Source organism: Peromyscus maniculatus, chromosome 1 (assembly GCF_049852395.1).
Source record: "Peromyscus maniculatus bairdii isolate BWxNUB_F1_BW_parent chromosome 1, HU_Pman_BW_mat_3.1, whole genome shotgun sequence".
In the NCBI taxonomy this organism is placed as follows: Eukaryota; Metazoa; Chordata; class Mammalia; order Rodentia; family Cricetidae; genus Peromyscus; species Peromyscus maniculatus.
Window position 1 is genome coordinate 13,160,698 of NC_134852.1, and position 25,459 is coordinate 13,186,156.

Here is a 25,459-nt window from a genome sequence, read left to right on the forward strand (position 1 = left end):
TCCTTTAAAGAAATCCAGGAAAACACAAACAATGGGAGGAAATGAATAAATTCCTTGAAGAAAGTTAAGAAAATACAAGAAATAGTTGAATAGAATGAAGAAAACTGTTTAGGACCTGCAAATGGAAACAGAAGCCATAAAGAAAACACAAACAGAGAATTTTGGAAATGAAAAATTTAAGAAAATTAGTAAGCACATCTAACAGGAGTGGACAGCAAGAAATGATCAAACTCAGAGCTGAAATCAATAAAATAGAAACAAAGAGAACAATACAAAGAATCAATGAAACACAGAATTGGTTCTTTGAGAAAATCAACAAGATAGACAAGCCCTTATTCAAAATAATGAAAAGGTGGAGAGAAAGAACATCCAAATTAATAAAATTAGAAACATAAAGGAGGACATAACAACAGACACCGAGGAAATCCAGAGGATCCTAAGGACATACTTTAAAATCCTGTATTCCATCAAATTAGAAAATCTAAAAGAAATGGATAATTTTCTCAACAGTGACCACTTACCAAGACAAAAAACGTAAATTAGACCTATAACCACTAATGAAATAGAAGCAGTTATTAAGAGTCTCCCAAAGGGCCAGATGATTTTAGTGAAGAATTCTACCAGGACTTCCAAAGAAGAGTGGACCACATGAATGCTTGGTGCCCATAGAGGTCAGAAGAGGACATCAGATCTCGGGGGGAACTAGAATTATGGATGGTTGGAGACCAACATGTCAATGGAAGGAAGGGAAGAAGGAAGGAAGGGAGGGAGGGAGGAAGGAAGGGTAGTTTTGCTTTTGGCTCATAGTTCAAGGTGGGAACTTAAGGGAACAGGAGCTTGAACACCTGGTCACACTGCCTACACAATCAGGAAGAAAAGAGGACGAGAAATGCCATATTTGGATAATGTTTTTATTTATTCTTTGAGAATTTCCAACTATTTGTGTGATCTATGTGCCTTTTGTACCTATTGGACACCTCTTTCTCAGGACCTGGGGATTTTTCTTCTATGATTTTATTGAAAATATTTCCTGTGCATTTGACTTGAAATTCTCTCTCTCTCTCTCTCTCTCTCTCTCTCTCTCTCTCTCTCTCTCTCTCTCTCTCTCTCTCTCTCTCTCCCCATAGATTTGCTCTTTTAAGGTCTCCTAAAGGTCTTTCATGTTTCATTCATGAGTTTGTTTAAACTCTTTTTTTGAGTAGGTAATCCAATACCTTTATTTTGTCTTCAAGGCCCACCATTCTATCTTTACATGGCCCATTCTGTTGGTGAGGCCTTCCGCTGAGCATTTGCTTTCACCAGTGACATTTTTTTCATTTTCTGCTTCATTTCAGTTTGGATTTTCTATCTCATTATTGAACTCTCTCTTCATAATAAAAGTTGATATCCTCACTTTATTCACCTCTTTCTTTGTGCGTGTTCTCTTGAAATGTGAGCTGCTGGTTTCCATCCTTTCTAAAGTGATTCCATTTTTATTAATGCTGTCTTTGAATTTTATTAACGTTTGCATTCACTCTTTTCTTGGATAATGTTTTTATTTATTCTTTGAGAATTTCATACAGTATAGTTTGATCATCTTTTTTTCCTTCTCCAAACTCCTCTCAGATCTTCCACACCTCCTTACCCACCCAACTTCATCTTTCTCTTAATAAAACCCCAAAACTATAGAGACCAATTTGTGTTGGTTGACTACACCTGATAATGGAGTCAGCCCTGGAAGTGTGGTTGGTATATCTAGTGTCACCTCATTGAAGAAAACTGATTTCCCCTCACAGCAGCTATCAATTGTAAGTAGCTTCCTGTTTAGGGGTGGGACTTCATGCCCACTTCCCCTCCTCCATGCTGGGATTTTTGTCTGATTTGAATGTGTAGAGGTCCCATGCATGCTGTCATAGTCTCTTTGAGTTCACATGAGCATCTACCCTGTTGTGTCTGAAAAATGCCATTTCCTTGAAGTTATCCATTACTTTTGTTTCTTACAATCCTTCCATCCCCCATCTGCATAGACCCCAGAGCCTTGAGTGGACAGGAGTGATACAGACATTCCATTTAAGGTCTAGGAGTCTAAATTCAGAATTTTTAATGCACACTGTCCAGTTGGGGGTTCACTGACATTTGCTATGAGATGAGGCTTCTCTGATGAGGGTGGAGTGATGCTCTGATCTGTGGGTATAGCAACATGTCATTAGATTCATTTTAGTGCTATGTTCATTTAGCAGAAGAGTACTAGCAGTGTTTCCTCTAGGGCCATGACCTATCTAGCATCGGGTTCTTAGGTTTCATTATCAGTGTTAGGTATCCATTTGTGGAGCAGGACCTAAATCTAATAATAAAGGCGCTTTGTTACTCCCATAACGTTTGTACCACTGCTGCACCAGTGGGTACATTTAACTATAGCTCACAAGGTTTGTACCTGGGTGAGACTGATGACTACTTTTCTCCTTTGCTAGTATATATAGGGCCTTTCAGCCCTAAGAATGCTATCCAGTAAGGCGAAGCTTCTGGTTGAGAAACAACTATACATCTCCATGTTCTATAATATAATTATGTAGTGTTGTCTTAGTAACTGTTCTATTGATATGAAAAGACACCATGACCATGGCAACTCTTGGTGTTTTTGGTTTTTCAAGACAGGGTTTCTCTGTGTAGCTTTGTGCCTTTCCTGGAACTCACTCTGTAGCTCAGGCTGGCCTCGAGCTCACAGAGATCCACCTGGCTCTGCCTCCCAGAGTGCTGGGATTAAAGGCATGTGCCACCACTGCTAGGCTTGACCATGGCAACTCTTATAAAGGAAAGCATTTAATTGGGGCTTGCTTCCAATTTCAGAAGTGTAATCTATTGTCATCATGGCAGGAAGCATGGTGGCACACAGGCAGACATGGTGCTGGAGCAGTAGCTGAGAGCTCTACGTCTGGATTCACAGGCAGCAGGAAGAGATGGGATTGGCTTTTGAAACCCTAATGCCTGTTCCCACAGTGAACATTTCCTCCAACAAGGCTACACCGATTCCAACAAAACCACACTTCCTAACCCTTTCAAAATAGTGCCACTCTCTAAGCATTTAAATATTTAAGCATATGAGGGCCATCTTCATTCACACCACCACGGGTATATACAGCAATAGGATCTTGCTGTCAAGTTGTGGAGAATAACCAATAGCATTGACTGTAATGTTTGGGAGTGTGTGTATGAGACACCATTGGCAAACAATTAAAAAAGATGTAACACATTCTTGGTACTGGGATTTTATTTGGTAGCATATGATGTATAGTTAGGATTTTGCAAACCCCCATTACATGGCAATTTCACTTAAATTCCTTTTATGCCTGTATATATTGTAGGATGCTTCTGAAGTAGGTTTCCACAATTTCCACATGGCTTTTCTAAAGGCTTTCAGTGTCCCTTGTCCCTCCCCACATTTCCTCCTTTATCCTGCCCTCCCCTCACTCTTCCCACTTAGTCCTCCTGTTCTAGTTTATCCCTTTATAACATCATTTCCTATTTTTCCTTTCCTGGATGATCCCCTTTTCTTCATGGTTCCTTTGACCTGTACTCCATGGGTATTCTAAATCAAACATATATAAAGCATAAAAGCATCCATATATGAGAGAAAACATGCAGTGTTTGTCTTCCTGGAACTGGGCTACCTCATTGAGGATAAGTTTTTCTCAATCTATCCATTTACCTGCAAATTTCATTTTTCTCGACAGATGAATAAGATTCCATTGTATAAATGTACCCCATCTTCATTATCCACGCATCAGTAAATAGATACCTAGGCTGTTTCAAATTTCTGGCTATTGTGAATAGATCAGCGATGGGTGAGCAAGTGTCTCTGTAATAAGATGTGGAATCTTCCAGCAGTTAGCTGGATCTTGGGGTAGATCTACTTTCAGAGTTTTGAGAAGCCTCCACACAGACTTACATAGTGGCTCTACCAGTTTGCCCTTCCTCCAGCAATGGATAAACGTCCCCCTTTTCTGAATTCTCATCAGCGTCTTCTGTCATCTGTTTTATTAGCCTTGGCAATTCTTGCTTCAGGAAGATGGAATCTCCAAGTGATTTTAATTTGTCTTTTTTGATAACTAAGGATGTTGTACGTTTTAAAAAGCATTTCTCATACATTCACAGTTCATCTTTTGAGGACTCTCTGTTTAAATACATGTCCCGTTTTTAAATTGGGTTATTTGTTTTCTCGACATCCAGTTTTTTTGAGCTGTTTATATCTTCTAGGTGCTAACCCTCTGATTTCAGGAATGAGTGGGTGCTTTGTGTAGTCCTGTGACGGAAAAGGGGTGTCTCATTTATTAGGAACACAACACTCTGATCTCGGGAGTGGGCAGCTGCTCCATGCAGTGCTGTGCAGGCACTTGAAAGTTTGCGTGGTTCAGAGGGGTGCCAGCCTCTTACCTCAGCTGCAGGCAGTCACTCTCCATGGCTCTGCAGCTTTCGGGTAGTGCGCTTCTAAGGTTGGCTTTAGCATTGTCTCTGGCCTTAGGTCCAGGGAAACGTTATGTGTGGTTGGTGGTGGTATGTACTGGGGTCAGCAGAGGGGCTAGCTCCTGACCTGACTAGTGTTTGGGCTATCTGAGTGGTTCTGCAGAGGCCGGGGGTGGGTGTCAGGGTCAGCAAAGATGTCAATCTTTGACTTCAGTTGGAGGTAGGCTCCTTGAAGTTTTGTGTCTATCAGGGATTGGGGTACTGGGAAAGCAGCGTCTTTGGCATATGTGGTAGTGCTAAGGTTGGGTGTGGTATCACAGGATTGTGCCTCTGCCTTCTTTAATGGATGTACGCTCTGTGGTTTCATGGCTGCAGGGCGCTGGGGTCCTGGATGGATAGGGATACTGACCTCTGACCTGCTGGGTGTGCAGGTGCCCTATGGTCCTCCTCATGGCCACTTAGTTTTTGGCTGGACATTTATACAATTTAGACCTTACATTAAGGGATGAGTTCTGTATTGATCTAATTTTCACACAGAATGGGAAGTGGGGATGCAGTTTCATTCATTTTGTGGATTTCCAGTTTTCCCAGAACTCTTTGCTGAAGATGCTACCTCTTCTCTAACACGTTTTTGGAATGATTGTCAAAAGGCAGACAGCTAGGGCTTGGAGGGATGGCTCAGTGATTAAGAGTGCTTATTGCCCTCAGAGAGGACCCAGGTTTAACTCCCACTCCCTACACAGTGTTCCTAACCATCTGTAACTCCAGTTCCAGTGGCTCTAATGCCTTCTTCTGATCTCTGTAGGCACCAGGTATCCATGTGTCACATATACACACATACGGGCAAAACACTCATAAACACAAAAATAAAATAAGTGCATCTAGAAAAGAAAAAGGTCAATGGTCTTAGGGAGGTGTATTTCCAGGTCTTGTGTTCTCTTCCATCAACCTCCATGTCTGAATTTTTGGTGACAGTACCACGCTGTTTGTTATTACGACTCTGTCGTATAATTTGAAATCAGATATTGTGGAATTTCTAATACTGCTTCTTTTTCTTCTGGCTTACATTGACTTTGGTGGATCTTTTGTACTTCTGAGTGGAAGGAAGATGAAATTTTAGGATTATTTTTATGTGAAAAAAGTCAATGGAGTTTAAGGGAGACTACTTTGAAATTATAATGATTTTCACATAATTCTACCCATTGGGCATCTTTGCATAGTCTGTGGTCTTCAATTTATTTTGCCAATGTTCTTAAGGTTTTTGTTGTAGATTTATCTTCTTAAGTATTTATAGGCATTGAAAAATATTTTATTTGTGTGTGTGTTCATGTATATGCCTGTACCATTATGTACATAGGAGCCTATGGAGGTCAGGAGTCATTGGATCCCTTGGAGCTGGAGCAACAGGTGTTTGTAAGCGGCCTGATGTGGGTCTTGGGATCTGAACACAAGTCCTCTGATAGAGCAGCAAGCAATCTTAACCACCGAGCCATTGCTCCAGCTCCTCCAGGCATTTGGGAAGCTATTTTGAAAGGGATTTTTTCTTAGCTTCCTCCTCAACATACTCACTACAAGTATGTAGAAATATATTTGCTTTTGTCATTTGAGTTTGTATATAACTTATGTAATTATTTCCTTCAGATTGTAACGCATTTTCCTGGAGGGGGAAGGCAGGCTCCTAAGACTCAGGAAAGTAACAAGAATTAAGGCTCTGGAAGCTCATGAAACTTTTAATCCCTGGAAATTCAAAAAAGTGACAAGTTCTACAAGGCCTCATCCCAGGGTTATAGACACAGTGACCATTTGCAGGGGAAGAGTTTCTCAGGTGACCTGCTTGGAAGGTGTACAGGGAGCTCCAGAGATGCCACTTTCATGAGTCATCTCCATGCTGTGGTTGAAGCCTTTGGTGATTTGACTGTCTGTCAATCACCCATGCTCCAGGAAGCAAATCCAGGAAGTGCATTGACTTAAAAATCTAAAAACTTGGCACAACAATTCCTTTAGCCTCTCATTGGTGCCTTATCTGCAGAGTAGTCCTTGTTCATGTCACATGATGCTGTTTGTTTGCTTAAAGTTCTGGTCAGATCTAAGGATTTCCTAGTAATCGTTCGAGTCTTTGATATATAGGACCACATTATATTTATTATGGATACTTTACCTTCTTCCTTTTTTATTTGTTTCTGTTCATTTTTTCCCCTCTTTCATTATTATCATAGCCACACAATCAAGTATATTATATTAAGTAAGAGGTAAGAGATTGGGCAAACTTACCTCATTCCCAACTTTAGAGAAAAACTTTCAGCTTTTTCCCACTTGGTATCTATTTGAATATAGTACTCTCATGTGTAGGCTTTATTAGTGATACATGGATTTTAAATATTTACTTTAATGTTTTAGTTGATGTCTGAAAGACATAGAAGTACCATCCGTCAGCAGATTGTATGAAAAAAATGATCTCTTGAGATGAAAGTTGTATGGATCCTGCATTTCTATCATTATTGATCAAAACCACAAAGATACACATTTTAACACACTACGTGCTTTGGAATACAGGAAAGTGGCTGGCGTGAGCACACAATTCCTCATCATTATTCACTACGACTTCCTTATGTTATAGTAATGTGTTAAATATAAATGCTTATATGCTACCAATAAAGTTGTGTAACTGAATTAAGTAGTGGGAAATCAACTTGTTGGCTTTTGAGAAAATTTTATACTACTCATCTACATAACAGAATACCAACTGTTTCTGACAAAGCCACTAGTGTTCTGATCACACAGGTGAATCTAGGTTTATCTGTGTATCCTCTATATGAGAAAAAAAACCCATTTGCTAATGAGCCCCATGTATTCACAATTTTAACTATCTTAATTGTCATTCTAAGCAGTCAGGTCCCAGAAACTGCACCATTTCCAGCTCCCCTCAGTCACATTTAAAATCACTACACAATCACAATTATACCCTTTGGAAGCCAATGCTTGGTCTGCATCTTACTTGGTTGTATGTTTTCCATAGGAAAACCTCCATGCATCAGCTAAAACCTACCATTCTACATACAGATGTCACACTGTGTAGATGTAATTTTAAACAGTCTTATTAAATAAGAAACACAGAGCCAAATAAAGAGTTAAAAGCCCAAGAGGTCACTGAGTGCTGTTTTCAGCTGAATACTAATCTGTGAAACAAATATTTCTTTGTGATTAAAACAAAACTTAGACCCATTTGAATTAGACTGCAGACTTCCAGAGGATACAATGAGTCATGTTGGCTTCAGAAGAGAATGTTCAGTGAAGAAGGGAAAAGAGAATTTTAAGAAGTCTATGGCTGAGCTGGGCGGTGGTGGCACACGCCTTTAATCCCAGCACTTGGGAGGCAGAGCCAGGCGGATCTTTGTGAGTTCGAGGCCAGCCTAGTCTCCAAAGCGAGTTCCAGGAAAGGTGCAAAGCTACACAGAGAAACCCTGTCTCGAAAAACCAGAAAAAAAATATCTACAGAGAAGAGAACAGGAAAATCCCAGAGGCAAAAGGTAGATGGGATAATTTAAAGCTAAGAAAAGCTGGCTAGAAATAAGCAAAGCTAAGACTGGTATTCATAACTAAGAATAAGCCTCTGTGTGTGCTTTATTTGGGAGCAGGGTGGCAGGCTCCCCAAAAGAGAGAAAAAAACCCCAACAACAACAGGCCAGCTCCCGAGCATAATTCCTGTTGTAGTATATCTCAGAGTGCCTTGCCCATTGAAGACCTTCTCTGTGTAGGTCTTGGCCTGAGAAAGAACACAAGGAACTTAACTGTTCCTTATTTTCCAGGCAATGCTGTGAAGGGGACCCAGAAGAGTCCAAGTTTCCAGTGATTATAAAATAACAGCATACCTGGATGTGACATCTCGCAGAGAGCTCATTACTGTGTCATCTGTGGTGTCTGTGAGATTGTCTGCATGGAAACTTTGGGATATCTCCAATGAAGGAAAACTCATTTCCCCCAGAGCAAATCTCCTTTTTTACCTTCTGGTGATAAAAGATGATGTCTAGGAGTTTGTTAGATCTTAATGAGTAGATGAGCAGAAATTAGAAAAAGTTTTCCATGTTTCCTTTGGGAGAATTTAAGTTCTGAATTGGTCTTGTAGTCAGATGTGAATTGCTGCACTCAAGGGTAGATCAAGGGATTTGTTGTGTGTATTTCCAGGGAGTACTTTATATTATTTTACTCTTGCAAGATTATGCTGACAACAAGTCCTTCCAGAAAATCACCAGCATTTCATTTGGAGTCTGTTATTCTCCGGGAAGTTATTTCATTACATATTTTCCCATGTGTCCCAGTACATTTAAGTCTGACAAATCTATTAACTGAAGCCAGTGTTTCCCTCCTGAGTCCTGGGGTTACTCCACTTGTTTTCAGGTAGATCATGACTTGTTTTCTGAGACACTCATGAATCCTGATCAGAGGCCTAATAGACTGTGCTAGTATCTGGAGAATCTTCTGTGGAAAGCAGCAGTCCTGGACATACAGGCAAAGATATGAGTTGAGCAACCACTAAGAAGTAAATAGATCCAACCACATTCATTGCTGCTCTAGGTTTAATAGAAAACTAGAGACTTAGTTTTGCTTTTTCAATGATGAAAAGTAAAAACTCATCTGATAAATCCAATAATTGATTCTTCTAAACCTTTATTAATATCTGGACTTGCAGCAAGATTGTCTTAGGCACAGTCAAGGAACATTTATTTGGATGTGTAAGAAGAAAGTTATCACTGCACAATATGGTTCCTAGTGAACATGCCAGCATTTAGAATGAATATATGTGGAAATAAGACACAAAAGGGAGAATAATATATCCTTTATTGCTCTGGTACCTTATGCTGGTCTAGGAAAAGCACATATACTTCTGCTTTCAACTATAAAATTTACATTGGCCAATTGACAATTACACATGGGATATTAGCCTCACAAATGAATATTTAGATAGGTGGAGATTTTTTGAATACCAACAAATATAGAATTTTTCCTTGTCTTGTGGGAAATCCTGTTTATTTGAGTATATGCATTCATAATAAAATATTCTATGATTCCATTGTTATTGTTATTTTGAAGATGAATGCACTGAGGTTGAATGAAATGAAGACACTTGAGCACATTCACAAGGCTAAGGAGTGACAGAGACTAGATTCTGTGTCACCTCAATGCTACACCAGTGTCTACTGTGCCAGGCACTACTGCTTTAAATTTTTTTTTGTTTTTTGACTTGGGGTTTCTCCATGTAGTTTTGGTTCCTGTCCTGGATCTCACTCTGTAGACCAGGCTGGCTTCGAAATCACAGAGATCTGTCTGGCTCTGCCTCCCGAGTGCTGGGATTAAAGGTGTATGCTACTGCTGCCTGGCTTTAAAATATTTTTGTGATATCCTTTTTTGATGTTTTTAAAATCTTCTCTCATATATTACATCCCAATTGCAATTTACACTCCAGGGAGGGAGGGGAAGCTAGATATGTGTTTTTCATGTGGAATAACCTTTAAAGTCAGGAATTTAATAAGGATCATGGGATTATGAAGGGATAGGAGATAGAATACAGTGATATAAAGGATTAAAGAAGAGTAATGGGACATGAAGAGTTAAATTTAGGTGTGTGTAGGAGAGAATATAAGGGATAACTAACCCTAAGTGTCTTTTGAAAAACAGTACAGATATATACTAGTATAGGAGCATCCTATAATCTTTACACATGCATATTTCAAAAGAGTTTTAATGAAGTTACACTATACTAGGTGGACAGTAGCCCAAGTAGACTTCTCATGCTTAATAATGTAAGTCCCAATTCCAGGACAGGTTTATTTCTTTTTCAGTTGCTTTCTAATCAACTACCATAGGCCCTCAAGTATCACCAGCCATTACCAATAAATATTGCTGGCATCTCTCTAAAACTTAGTGACTGAAGACACCACATACTGGACTCACAGAACATGGAGAAATCAAACTGGCACTTACCTTGAAGATTTATATACCACTCATATATCCATAGGTGGCATAAGAAAGGAGGCTAAAAAAGTCATGTGGCACCTAAGACAGATCACCTGTGTGGCCTGGGCAGGCGTCTCTATGACGGGTAAGGTGACCTGCTGATGTCCCACGCAACCCAAGTTAGAAGCTCATTTTTTAATAAAAGGGGGACCTGCAGGGCCCTGGCCCCCATTTTGGGTAACTGTTGCCTTGCTTGCAGACCTTGACCTTGATATCCTCCCAATGCTAATTCCCTGCCAGATTCCACCCTCCTGAATGCTTAAGTGAAGTTCCTTGTCTGTGTATCCTGAATAATGGGCGTTAACAGCTTAGATGCAAGACTGTAAAACATTAGTAGCGAACTTCTGCCCTCCGGGGTCCTCCCATTGTGCTGTAAGCCTGTAATTAAGACCTCCTACCCTCTTCAAGAAATGACATTCGACATTTAAAAAAATATATATATATTTGAATGAATACTGTGAATGTAATCTATGAATACCACAAATGTAATTAATATCATGAGTGTAAGTAATGAAAATCATGAGTGTAATTTAAAAAATAAATAAAAATTAAAAAAAGTCATGTGGCACATCCAGATTTCACAGTCTTGGAAGGTGATATGCAAAGTGCTCAAATTTGGTTCAGTTGTTCCCTGTCACATGGAGGAAACTCATGCCTAGAGCAATTAAAGAACCTAATGCCTATTGTAAAAAATCATACTGCCCTGGATGATAGGACAGATAAAACAAAAATTTCAGGATAAACCATAATGCAAATATTTTGGCAAACTTCTATAAATGGTCAAAGACCTAAGCTAAAAATACAAATAAATGACATTGTAATTGAGGGTCTTGTAGACACAGGGGCAGATACAACAATAATTACACCAGAATCCTGGCATCCAAATTGGCCTCTTCAGGACATAAATGCTCAGCTTTTAGGGGTTGGAACTTTATCTTAGGTAAAACAAAACACAAGATGGGTCAAATGTATAGGGCCAGAGGACAGAGAGGAAAATTAAAGCCATATGTGGCTAATATAGCAATGAATTTATGGGGACAGGATTTGTTACAGCAATGGAATACAAAGATTAACATTCCTCTAATCTCAGAAACAAACTATAAACTAATATATGGTTCTGGGAGAAATAGTAAAAGAACTGTTACTGACCATTCAGTTTATACAAAAACAGGGCACAACAACTGCTGATCTTTCAAAGGTACCAACAGCCCTACTTTTAAAATGGCTCACTGACGAATCTGTCTGGGTGGAACAATGGCCTTTGACATCAGAAAAACTACAGGCCTTAGAACAGCTGGTACAGGAACATCTAAATGCTCAACACATTTAAGAATTGCCCAGTCCTTGGAATTCTCCTGTATTTGTTATTAAAAAGAAATCTGCAAAATGGGTAATGGTAGCAGATATAAGAGCTATTAATAAGGTGACTCAGCCAATGGGGTCTTTACAGTCTGGAATTCCCCTGCCTTCTCTATTACCTAAAGGATGGTTTATTATACGTATTGATTTAAGAGACTGTTTCTTCACTATACCTTTACAAGAAAAGGATAGAGAAAAATTTGCCTTCACAGTGCCTACTTATAATAATTTTCAGCCTTTTAAGAGATATCAATTGAAGAATTGATATTTTTATTAACATCCCCACCCTGTGTCAATATCTTGTATGATAGCCTTTGGAAATGATTCATGTACAGTTTCCTCAATCTATAATTTACCATTATATGGATGATAACTTATTAGCTGATTCAAATGGAGATACTTTAGAGAAAGTGTTTGAGGAAGTAAATAAAAATTTTCCTTGTTGGGGATTACAAATTGCTCCTGAAAAAATATAAAGAGGAGATTCTATTAATTATCTAGGATACAAAATAGGTTTACAAAATATTCAGCCCCAAATGGTACAAATCAGGAGAGATCAATTGAGAACTCTTAATGACTTTCAAAAATTGCTGGGAGACATTATCTATCTATTGCTCACTATTGAAGTAACAACTCAAGAACTGAGTAACTTGATTCAAACCTTAAAATGTAACAACGACTTAAATTGTCCAAGAAAATTATCAGATGAAGCTGAGAGAGAATTGGCTTTGGTAAAAAAGAAATTGCAGGATGCACATATGGATCTTTTGGATCCATAGCTTGATTGCATTCTGGTTATTTTACTTTCTATGCATTACACTATAGGAATTTTAATTCAGAGAGAAAATAATATCTTAGAATGGATATTTTACCACACAGAGTAAAAAAAATAGAGACCTATGTAGAAAAGATTTCTGAGTTGATTCTAAAAGGAAAATTAAGATTGTCAATTAGCAGGAACATACCCAGTAGAAATTGTAGTACCTTTTACTAATGCTGAAATTTCCTTTTTATGGGCAGAAAAATGAACATTGGCAAAGTGCTTGCAGTAATATTTTTTGGAGAGATTAGCAAGAAATATCCTCAAAGCAAGAAAATTCAGTTTATAAAGAGAACTAACTGGATCCTTCCTCTCATTGTAAGGGGAACACCAATTTCTGGAGCCCCTACATTCTATACTGATGCAAAGAAATCAGAAAAGGCAGGTTATAAATCAGGAAATTTGAATAAAGTGGCTCAAAACCCTTATGATTCCGTTAAAAAGTCAGAATTACATGCTATTCTCATAGTATTATTAGATTTCCCAGGACCTCTTAATATAGTCACTGACTCTCAGTATGCAGATAGAGTTGTTTTACATATTGAAATTGACTTTGTTATTTATTACATTTCAATAAATAATCAGAAATAGAAATCATCCCTTATATATAACACACATTAGCTCCCATATGGGTCTATCAGGTCCTCTAGTACATGGTAATGAAGAAATTGATCAACTATTGGTAGGAAATGTGCTAGAAGCTGCAGAATTTCATAAAAAAAACCCTACCATGTCAATAGCAAGGGTTTGAAAAAGGATTTTTTTCATCACTTGGCCACAAGCCAAGGAAATTACAAGAAAATGTCCTACTTGTTCCTTTTATAACCAAACTTCACTACCTGCATGAAGTAACCCAAGGGTACTCAAAGAAATGAAATTTGGCAAATAGACATGTTTCATTTTTCAGAGTTTGGAAAACTAAAATATGTACACTATACCATAGATACATATTCAGGATTTCAATGGGCAATTGCTTTGAGTTCTGAAGAGACTGATTCTGTAATCACACATTTGTTAGAAGTTAGGGCCATCATGAGGATACCTGTACAAATTAATACTGACAGTGCTCCAGCATATGTCTCTAGTAAAATGAAACGGTTTTTGCTTATTACAACATAAAGCACATTACAGGTAAACCACACAATCCTACAGGTCAAACAATTATGGAAAGATCAAATAGAACTCTTAAAGGATATGCTAAATAAACAGAAAGGGGTAAGAAAACCCCCCAGAAATAGATTATATAATATTTTACTAACTTTGAATTTTCTCAATGCTAATGAGAGAGATTGGATAATAGAATAATGCAGAGAGACATTGGATAGTAGAAAAAAACTACAGAATTAAACCAGCCTGTGTACTTTAAAGATGTGCTGAACTCAGAATGGAAACCAGGATATGTGTTATGTTGGGGAAGAGGTTTTGCTTTTGTTTTCACAGGAGAAAAAAAAGCTATGGATACCACCAAAATTGATAATTTTTATATGTTTTATTTGAACAGGAGAGACCTCTTAATTAGAAGAGGTGATAGTTCATCAACTAGCATGACCATTCAATCTAAACTAACTTATAAGACTAATAAATGCTTCTCATTTGATCAGATATAACTTGCCAAAGGGAAAACTCCCTAAAGTTAGGGTTGGGGCAGAGTTATGTTTTTGTCTTTCCAGGAGAATGAAGTTATCCAGCTAAGAAATCTGAAGACCACTGGACAAATGAGGCATCTGAAGAAAAAGGATGAATCATCCAGAGAAAATGTCCCAAGAAAAAGAGTAAATTGGCCTATTGGTATATCACATTTCCAAAAGGATAAATTTTCATAAATATTCCCAAATGTTTGTTTCTGCTGTTCTCTATAGACACATAATGCAACTTTTTTTGTAGTCCCAATTCAATTAAAAATTAAAGGTGATTTTGGAGTTGGAACATGGCTCTCTCCTTCTCTAAACCCAAACATGCTTGTTAAAAGGAAAACCCAAAATCTCTGTATTATGGCAGAAGAGTCACCTAATATGGGACAGAAGAAAAGCCAAAATTAAGGGACTATTCTATTGCCACTAGTCTCAAAATCCATTGGTTTTATTTTGACTCTTTAAAAAATTTTCTTAATGTATAAATATTATCTCAAAATTTATAAAATTAATATATATATTTTAAACTTTTTGTCGTGATATTAATGGTCATATAGAGTACTAATTCTAAAAAAGGCTTTATCTAGCTTCTTGTACATGAATTCAGATTTGAGTCTCTATCAGGTAAATAGGAATTAAGTTTTTGTACTCTGCATGTGCATACCAAATTAGTCCTTTAACCTCTTTGAGATCTGCTGCATATGACATTTAAAATGTTTAAGTTTTCTGCATTGAACCATGACTATGCCTAACAGTGACCTTTGAAGTCTCCAAAAGGAGGTCAGCTCCTAGCAGCACTGATCTACTTCAGAGAAGATGATGGGCATTGAAGAAACCCCATATGGAGTTTACTTTCTTTGTGGCAAAAGTTAGCTACTGGGTAAGAAAGTGACCTTGCCTTGACTGCTGACAGTATGCTGTCCAAATTGGACAAGCAGGACACAAAAGAAAGTGACTGCCAAACTTTGCCAAGACAAAGTGGGACAGTCTTACAAAAATCCTGCTTCACAGATGAGTCTGTCAGATATTCTAGGCCTGCAGGATGGAGATGGATGAACCAGCATTACAGAGGAACCTTGGGTGACTGTCCAGGCAGCCAGCTTTTTCTGTCATTTCTTAGTTTTGGAAGTTGTTTGCTCTACACTTCCTGTTTACTCAAATAATATTATATCCTTCTCAGATCTCTGATGGAGTTGAAGACTAGATAGTTATAGTTATAATTTTCCTTGTTAACAAATTCAGAAAAGAACCTCACTACAGCAGTGTAAAGTGTAAATGATTGAAAGACATAAAAAGGTAGTTTTGGGTTGGTAATGCAAGTTAGGATAGAAAGTGATTTAGGTACATCACTTTGGACTCACCAAGATAGTATAGATAATGGAGTATTTTCTCTGAATATGTCAAATGCTATGGACTAGACATTGTTAATGTAATTATTGCCTGTGTATATTTGTATATAGTTAATGTACTTAGTTTTTCTATGTTATTTAAAAACCTTTGCTTTTTATTTAGACAAAGAGGGAAATGTTGTATAATTTTTTGTCTGTGTTTTGACAAAGCTAGTTTGGAGTCAGAGGGCAGAGCTAGCCACTAGTCAACCATAGAGGTTTGGAGGACTATAGAGAGAGGATACAGGAAGTGGTAAGGTGGGGCTGAGAAATGATTTCAGCCCTTTTGGTCAGAGGAATGGAAGAGGTAGGAAGTCACTGGTGGCTGCTCCCCTGCTTCTCTGATCTTTTAGGTTTTTACCCTGATATCTGACTCCTGGTTTTTATTGTTAAGATTAATTAGACTTATGCATCACTTCTCATACTCTTTACCTTGTGAATGCTGAAGTCAAAGATTTGAGCCACAACATCAGATTTATGTAGTATTGGGGATCAAACCCAGACGTTTAAGGATATTACACAGGTACTCTCCTGAGTATTTTTTCTGATTTAGTAAAGGGCATACACAGACAGACTTACAAGATGGTAATTATTCATACTGACATTGATACAAAGAGGAAATTAAGAATGTCTTTTGGGTTCAGCAACAAAAGGGGGAAATACACAATGACCTCTGTCTCATTCTCCATGTGACAAACAGGAGATGTGAGTCCTGGGCCATCCCTTGAGGAGATGCTGAGTCAGAGAATTTTCCTCATGTGACACATTCCTAGCATGGGGACATTACTGAAGAGGAGGCTGAAAAATTTTAAGACTCAGACATGGTGGATGATGACAATTATCTCTTTTCTGGACACTGCAAACAGTCGAACATCTGAGCTCACAGTGAGTGGTTGTGATGACATCTACAAGCCCCATGTCAGCTCCTGCAGAACAAATTCAGTACAGGGATGGGAGATGGGCATAAAGTCCCGCTCACTGATGAAGAGCTATTGGCATCTGATACCTACTGGGAGAGGGAGAGTCAGTTTTCTGTAATGGTGTGACCCTTGGTAATATGCCCAAGAATATGGGAAACACAAATTGAGCTCCATGAGAGGAAGAGAATAGAAAGTCAGGTGTGTAGGAAAGGGCAGTGGATTTTCTACAACTAGCATGTCACAGAAGGAATCAAAAAGAAAATCAGGTCAGTGAATAAGGAACCAGCAAGAGAGGGTGAGGGAGAAAGGGAGGGGTGGGAGGATGTATCCAATCAAAACACAATACATACTGATATGATATTTTCAAACAATTAAACAATTAAACCCATGGCTGGGTGAGGTGGCCCACACCTTTAATCCAAATACTTGTGAGGCAAAGACAGGAGGATTTCTGTGAGTTCCAGCTCAGCCTGGCCTACATAACCAGCTCCAGGACAGCCAGGGCTCCACAGAGAGCCTGTCTCAAGTCAACAACAAAAATAACGAAACCCATAAGCATAAGAAATTTACAATTACAGGATAATGTGGGTGTGGCTCGGGGTGGAGTATGGCTCAAGGGCAGTAGAACACTGGAGGCCCTGCCATCAATCCCTAGCACCCAAAATGAAAGGAAACAAAACACTTTTACTGAGCTCTCTGTCTCTTCAACTAGGTGGCCATGCAGACACCAACATATACAGATTTGGCAATGTCCTGAAGGGCAAGACCTTCACCCGCAAGGTATAGCCCAGCAACTCCACGGAGGATGTCAAGACCAAGATCAAAGACAAGGAAGGGATCCCACCTGACCAGCAGTAGCCGGTATTTGCTGCCAGCAGATGGAGGGTAGCTGCACCCTTGCCAACAGCAAGGTCCAAAAAGAGTCCCACACTTCACCTGGTGCTGTGCCTGTGTGGTGGCCTAAAAAGCCATCCCTTTGCTAGTCTCTTCAGAAACACAACTCTGACAAGTCCATGCACTGCTGCCCACAAGTGCTGCCCACATCTGCAACCCTGTGTGGTCAATTGCCTCAAGAAAAAGGATGGCCACACCAACAACCTGTGCCCTAAGATAGTCAAATAATGCTGGGACCTTGTTTGGCCCAGGACCCGCGGTAATCAATGCATTTCTTTTTTGCATGAAGCAGAAGGACTAAGGAAAGTGATGATGCTAAGATTGGATTAGTGACATGGACCAGTGTATGAGTGCTGCTGCCAACCTTCAGCCCTGACTCTGACCCACATTATGCAAAGAGAAATCTGCCTTCTGTAGGTGTCCTCTGACTGCCATGCATGTGCTGTCGTTGTACCCAGAGTCCCCCAAAGACCACCAAGAGACCAAATCCGATGCAAAAGCCAAGAGTCTTTGTATTGTTACGAGTTAACTCGGGACTCTCCGTCCATCTGATGCAGCAGCAGAGCAGGAGAGACCCCAGTAGCAATGGGGCAGGTGTAGGGAGCAGAGGAAGGGGGTGAAGCAAGGGGAGTTTGGGGTCTATTGACTACATAGGAACAGACTCAGGATTGGTTTATGTGAATGGCAATCACACTGGTAATTTTTAATTGGCTAGGGTTAGTTGGGGGTTACAGTTATCCATTTTTGAACTTGTCCAGGCTTTGTCCTTGAGCTGCCATGGAGGCTGGCTGGCCTCGCACATTCACATTACCCATGCACGTAGCTCTAAGTTGGTGAGGCGTCCCAGACAGTAAACAATTGGCTGATCCTGGAGTGGTCATAGTATGTGCAGAAAGGGAGCTACTGCAAGGACTTATGTTTTTTGTTTTCTTTTTGTTGTTGTTCATGCCCCTCCCAGAAACTGCTTGCTCAAGTCTCAGGAAACTGAAGTTGAGGCCTGATCTCTGAGAGAAGACTGACAACCTGTTATGGCATCTGCTTGGTCCGTTCATTTCTCCCTTGAGTTGTATATCATCTCCCATCTTGGAGCTGTTTCTTTTTGGTAAAAGACTTTATCATCAGGGTAGTAGATTATTTTAAAGACTAATCAGACCAGGATGTAAGAGGTTTCCATCATCAACAGCAAAGTGAGCCTCCCCTTATTCAGTTGTTGCCGTCTATAAGTGTGTCATGGGTTTGGTTCAGGAGCTGACTTTGGGATTCTAGCATCCTCAGTTTAGTGGTACCCAGACAGGAGTTATCATTTAGTTAAGGCATGGATGACATAACAGCCAACAGTAATTAGCAGAAGCAGAAGGGCCAAAAGCCCTGTGATGGCTGACAGAGTTCCTTATCGTGAAGGAACTTGGAAATGAGAATGGGGACCAGTTATTACTTTATCTCAGGTTCTGTATGATAAGAAATTCCCTTTTGATCTAACATTCCAGGGAGGGAAACAAGGGCGATTTTTTTCTCTTCTGTAATTACTTCCTGTAGATGTTGGGGCATTGTTGTCATGGCCCTGGAGAGCCAGAATGTTAGTCAAAGGCAAGGAGGGAACATTTTATTGACCAGCTGAAGAGATGATATGTATATTGGCTGGATTGGTCCATATCAGCTTTAGCACGTTCGGGGCTCACAGTCATTTGGGGTAGATTGTCACCAGCAAATGATGCTTGGATGTGTCTGTCAGCCAAGTGGAAACCTGTTAAGACAGATATAAACTAGGAACTAAAATTTATGAATTTATTTGGAGCTTTCAGACCCATAGTCTCAGTAATTGTAGTACTATCAATTTGCATTGAAATCCATACTGTAGAAAAAGCAAGTAACGGGTATCTGTAAAACAACAGGAGTAGACTCATATTTTTGAGTCCTAGCAAAAGTTACAAATTTGGGTTAAAACCATGTACATTCCTTTCATCTAGAGAGCCAGGTGTAGATTGGACTGAAATGTCTTTGGCCCATAGCTTTAATTAATTAATTCATTGATGAATTAATTAACAAGGTGACTGCAACCTTGTGGAAGTCTCTGGTTGACTGATGTTACTAAGATGACAAAGCCATAGCTAGCCCAGTCATCAGTGCCATCAGAGATCTCAGAAGGATAAATTTTATCTGAGTGCAGACTTTCAAATTATTTAAAAAACAACAGAGACTATCCATTACCCAGACCGCCATCATTCCAGGCTCCTATAGTCTTCACAGCGTTGGCAGGACAGATGTCAGGACAGCATCAGTCTTGGCTGCTGGGCCCATAACATTGTCTATTTTGGGCCGGATCCCTGGCAGCAGGTATTGACTTGGGGCATCTTGCCCAGTGGTCAGTGTTGTCAACAATTCAGGTGGCATCCTCATGTCATTCCATATCTTCTTTGGAGACCTTGGGAGTCATTACTAGGAGTTGGAAGTCTCTGTTTGTTATAGAAAGCTTTTTTATCAAATATTTTTTTTAACCTTTACAGTTCAATTTACTATATATAGAAATAATTTGGGTTTTATAATTTCAATTAAATTTTGAACTGAGATTACAATATTATATAAAAATATTTTACATTAATTATTCTTAAGCATTCCAGATTGAAATGCGTAGATTTAACTTAGATTTATGGCAAACAGTCTTCAAATACAATACAGACACTCTTAAGTTTACCTATCATTCACAGGTGAGATTTGCAGCTTTGGGCTGTTTTTCATATAACCACTCTCCCATGCAGATGGCAAAATTGATATGCCACAAAGCTCAAACCTGCACAGTCAAGCCAAGGACTCAAGTTGTACCATCCTTTTAAAGTTTTGGTGTTTCTGGACCACAACAATGCATAATACGAAGGAGGTAAGGAACAATTCCTCCCCCTCGTTAGTTCAAAGTTACACGGTAGCTTGGAATTTTGACTAAAACCCCTTACCACACCTTGGAAACAAGTCCAAGGGCAGCTAGATGACAATGGACTGGGGCTCTCAGTTCTTTTTCTAATTAATATAACCCATGATATTCAAGTGGGCAACAGTCAAATCAAAAATATTAAGCACCTACTGGTTTGAGATTGAAATTAGAGATTCATTCCATCCCTGGTGCATGAGCGGGCGTTTTGGAGCCCACTACCTATGATGGGACACTTTGTGCAGCCTTGAGGCAGGGGGAAGGGCTAGGACCTGCCTCTACTGGATATGCCCATGAGAGGCCCTTGCCTTCTTGTGGGGAAGGGGAGTAGGGGGAAGGTTTGGAGGGGGAGGCTGGGGGAGCAGGAGGAGGGAAGAGGGTGATCTTTGGTGTGTAAAATGAATGAAAAAAATTTCTTAATAAAAAGAAAAGAAATTAGAGATTCATGATCAATTTCTTTCCACCTTGAATCAAGGTGTAAAACCAGCTTTTTAAGTGCATCCCAAACTGCTCCCATGTAGCACAGGTAGAGTTTTCTGTCCGTCGGCACCAAAGTGAAGTCATATTTCCTCTTGGGGACAGAAATTCCACTTGTGAACACAGAGTGAGGAAACATGACCCCTGTGAGTTGTCTCATTCCTACTGTGATTCTGAGACCTAGGATTAACACACTAGTAGTGAACAAAGCAAATTCCTGGCCAGGGTGTCAGGTTAGTGACACTGACCCCCTCCCCACCACATGCTTCAGTACGGAAAGAACTACTAAGCTGAACAAAAGGGAAATAATAACAGGTTCAAAGCAACAACAAAACCCCTCTGATTGGATGCCATTACAGGGGCAACTGAAGAGAGTGTGCCTCACCTCCCCAAAGCCTCTGCATGTCACTGTCTGTGCGAGGGGCCTGGGCCTCGGGACTCTGGAAGTAGACATAGCCCTTCTTTAAGGTCGGGGTTCTGTAGTCCTCTGCAGTCTCATTCCCCTCCCCACCAAGTTTTCAGTGTTTAATAAAATCTCTATCAGCCAAAAGATTTGTGACTCAAAGGTCTACTAAAGTACTCTACACATCCTATCTATACAGAAACACCTACCATTATTACAATTGCTTTATGCAGGATTAACATTTTTGGTGTTAAAATTGTTAAACATCATGCTTACTGCACATCAACTCTCCATAATAAATCTCAACTTCACAATGGCTTACCAAACACTTTTATTGAAATTACTAATTAAATAACTAAAAGTGTTTTGAGCCAAACCAAACTTAAATGGGCTATAAAGAAAACTAACCCTCAAGAGAGACCATACACACAACTACTTCAAAACTCCCTTTGCTAGCTATCCCTCTTCCCAAAGTTTTAGCCTGAAAAAACAATGAAATCTACACAAAGTTTTATTGCAATCATATAAGGGTTACATTAGGTCAAATACGACAAATACTATGATGCAATTTTACATTTATTAAACTACAGTTCAAAGCACAAATTTACACATTCTAAATACACTAAATGTATCTAATAAAGTCACACTGATCTTCCACTCACATGTGATATATCTGGATGAAAGACATCAACTTTACAAGACTTTTAACAGGAACCCTTATTATAAAAACTGTGTACTTGTATGTAAATGATTTGATGGGGAACCCACTTAATGGGCTTCCATCTCCACTAAGTCATCCATTTTGTTGCATATTTTATTTTAAATGCTTAAGGGGTGGGTCAAACTGGTTTGTTTAAATCTGGATACATTATCTAAATCCATTATCCCCAATGAATTATAGATGAAAGCTGATTTTTGTTTGTTCTCCAAATAGATATTACTATGAATTTGTTTCCAAGGTAGTTAACAGAGTAAAGATTGATTGAATTTTTTCCCCACACTGAAATGTAGACCAGACAAGCTTAACCTGCAAATTCAGACCTAAAGACGCATTAATGCCCATTTAAGCTTCAGTGGAAAGGCTGTCTTCTTGGCTCAGCTGAATACAAGAGAATGCAAAGAAGTTTTTCACTGTTGCGTCTGAAGTAATTCCAGCATCTTGTATCTCATACCAATCACTGAATGACATCGTGTAATAAATAGCTGGCCTCTGAAAATCATCAAAAGCAGATGGTTTGTGGAAAGACTCTGTTCCCCTGTTATCAAAGATAAGCCAATCTCCCACATTCAGCTTGGGAAAAAGGCACTTTCCATAATTTGATCAAGCTCATCACAGGATGGACCCCAAAGGCTGCTTGTAAACAGAGGCTCATCTTCCTTGTATTTCTTGTGAACCCCTGGAATGGTATTTAAGTCCTCAAAGTTTACAAGCAAAGGAACCATAAAAACACTATCACTCATGTAACACACAAAGGCTGGTTCACCACTCCCATTGTTTTTTCTACTCCAGAGGACAATTTATCATTTTCAACAACGCTCTTAACAATAATATTAACCGCAAGTGTAAAAGTAGAAGATACATAGTAGCTTCCAGGTTCTGAAATTGTCTGAATGCCAGATCCTTCAGGGAAGGAAATGTTCAACAGAGGACTGATAACATGATGAACCTCTTCCAACTGACTTTCAGTTCCTATGAAGCCTCCATCAATGTCTAACATGTTCATTGTAAAGCCAGACTCTCCTGCCATGTCAAGCACACACCAGTCATCAGACAGAGCATGCACATATACTTGATATCCTTTGCAAGCACTTGCAACATGGAATGTAACCCCAGTTATCTGGACATCAGGTTCCTCGGCACATTCCAAACGATGCCTACAGTTCTTCAGTGTAGTGCCGAACTCCATGTTACCATTTCACATCCAATGTTATCCTCGGTTGCAATGTGTAGTAAGACCTTGGCATTTGGGTGATTCCTTGCAATTTTCTCCATTTTCAGTGTCACATGTCAAGATATTTCTTCCAACTTTTGCTGCATACTTTATCTGAGACACCTGTGTACAAGGACTGGCGCAAATGATGTTTTCTGGAGACACACCCAATTTTTACACTAGAGCCATTTCATTTTTGCTGGAACAAGCAAATCCAGTTCTGAGAGCTTCCAGGATCCCAAGCACAGTTGGGGTGGAGTTGCACTTCCCTGGGGAAAAGGGCTTTATCTGAGCCGCCACGGTCTGCCGCTGGCTGTGCCTCTTCGCGATCTTCCCAAGATCCCCCACAAAGAAAGCGTTTTCTCCTGTCAGGTATCAATAACATTTCCAAGGTTTGTTCCTTCATCCAACAGGCCCACAGAATAGTTTGCATCGCCAATAAATCCTTTCATCTCAGCCGTACTCCACAAAGCCGAAAGTCATAAACCAGGAAAAACAAGAGACGGGCCACCAAGCCTATGTCTGGGGCCTTAGAATATGCAACAAAATGGACAAGTTAGGAGACGGGACGCCCCTATCCCTCATCAGCTGGGTTCCCAAGGTGGCTCAGTGATGAAGTCAAGCTGCTCTCTATACAGCTCTTCTCCCAGGCCTTCTGGGTACTTGTATACTCAGTCAGAAAGTTCGTGGTGAGTTAACGGCCCCAAGAGTCAGGCAAAGACTTTTCTCTTTTTCAGCCGCATTTTTAAAGAGGGATGTGGTTCGGCCAGGTGCCAGGCTGAGCTCCGGAATCCAATCAATGAGAGAGAGGAGGGATTCTGTGGGCAGGGGAAGTCAAGATCATGATGGGAAAACGTGCAGAGATGACCAGCCACACTAGTGGAAACCCATGAACTGTAGACTAGTGGCTGTGGAGCCCCCATAGGACTAGACTAGGCCCTCTGGATACGGGAGACAGGTGTTTAGCTCGAACTGTTTGGGGGACACCCAGGCAGAAGGATCGGGATCCGTCCCTGGTGCATGGGCGGACTTTTTGGAGCCCAGGGCCTACGGTGTGACACCTTGCACAGCCTTGGTGCAGCGGGGAGGGGCTTGGACCTGCCTCAGCTGAGTGTGCATGGCTCTGCTGACTCCCCACGGGAGACCTTGATTTGGAAAATTTTGGGGTCGGGGGTGGCTTGGGAGGGAAGGCTGGGGGGTGGGAAGAGGGAAGAGGTGGGGTCTGTGGTTGGTATGTAAAGTGAATAGAAATTTTCTTAAAAAAATGAAAAAAAAGAGGAATGTTGTTACCTTGAGCAGAAATACCATAGGCTGGGGGGATGCCGTGGGGGAAAGGCGAGGCACCCACAGGAGCTGAGCAGCAGCAGCCAAACCAGAGAAATGGAGCGGCTGGAGAGAGAGGAAAGGCACCAACTGAGTGCAGAGAGGATTCAGCCTCCTCACACCGCAGAGCAGCAGAGTGAGGAAGAGGAGGATCGCAGAGCAGGCGCCGAGACTTGAGCCAGAGTGCGGGCTTTATCGACTAATGTAAACGCCATATTCATCAGATCTTTGGCGGGTTTGAGGACCATTATCTATTAATTACTATATCTGGGCTAAACAAATCTAGGCCTAATCTTGAAAACATCTTTAAGTCTGGTAACAATAACCGGGCTAATTTGTTATCCTGTAGATATATTAGTCAAATGGATCTCTCAGGTTCTGTTTTTTTCTTCTTTAAATAGCTTATAATTAAACAAGAGTTAACAGTTTATGCTTTAAACTAGTATCTGGATAGCCAGCGACTAGTATTAGCTTGTATTCCCTAACACAGAGGACATGCAAACTCAGACATTCAAAACCAAACATGCATGTGGCCACATTTTCATCCACACCTACAGAGTAGACAGACATTTTTAAAAGCTATGAACCTTTGGAGTCTCAATGTAACAGCAGAATAGCAAGAGAAAGAAATCGGGAACATGTTTCTTTTTTTATACATCTTAAATCATTTTCTTTTATTACTATTTAAGCCTTTTCATCCTCAGCCCTTCATAACCTGCTTTTACACATCCCGATAACCTGCATTTCACGTCTTAAGCTACTTTCCTTCTTCCCAAAACAATCTTTTTATATTCCCACACCTAAAGCCTTTACATCTTCGATCCCACATAAACTGTACTTTACTCACGACTTGTTAAAGTTCCACATTTTTGTACCCCAAACTACTTCCTCAGACCCAAGACAGCGCGTACTCAAACCCTCATGGCATACTTAAGCCT

At 40.0% G+C, this 25,459-nt stretch overlaps 1 pseudogene; it reads right to left on the reverse strand.

Annotated features, from left to right (window-relative positions):
• Positions 1 to 22,536: 22,536 nt before the first annotated feature.
• Positions 22,537 to 23,759, reverse strand: LOC102902850 (antizyme inhibitor 1 pseudogene; annotated as a pseudogene).
• Between the last annotated feature and the right edge of the window lie 1,700 nt (positions 23,760 to 25,459).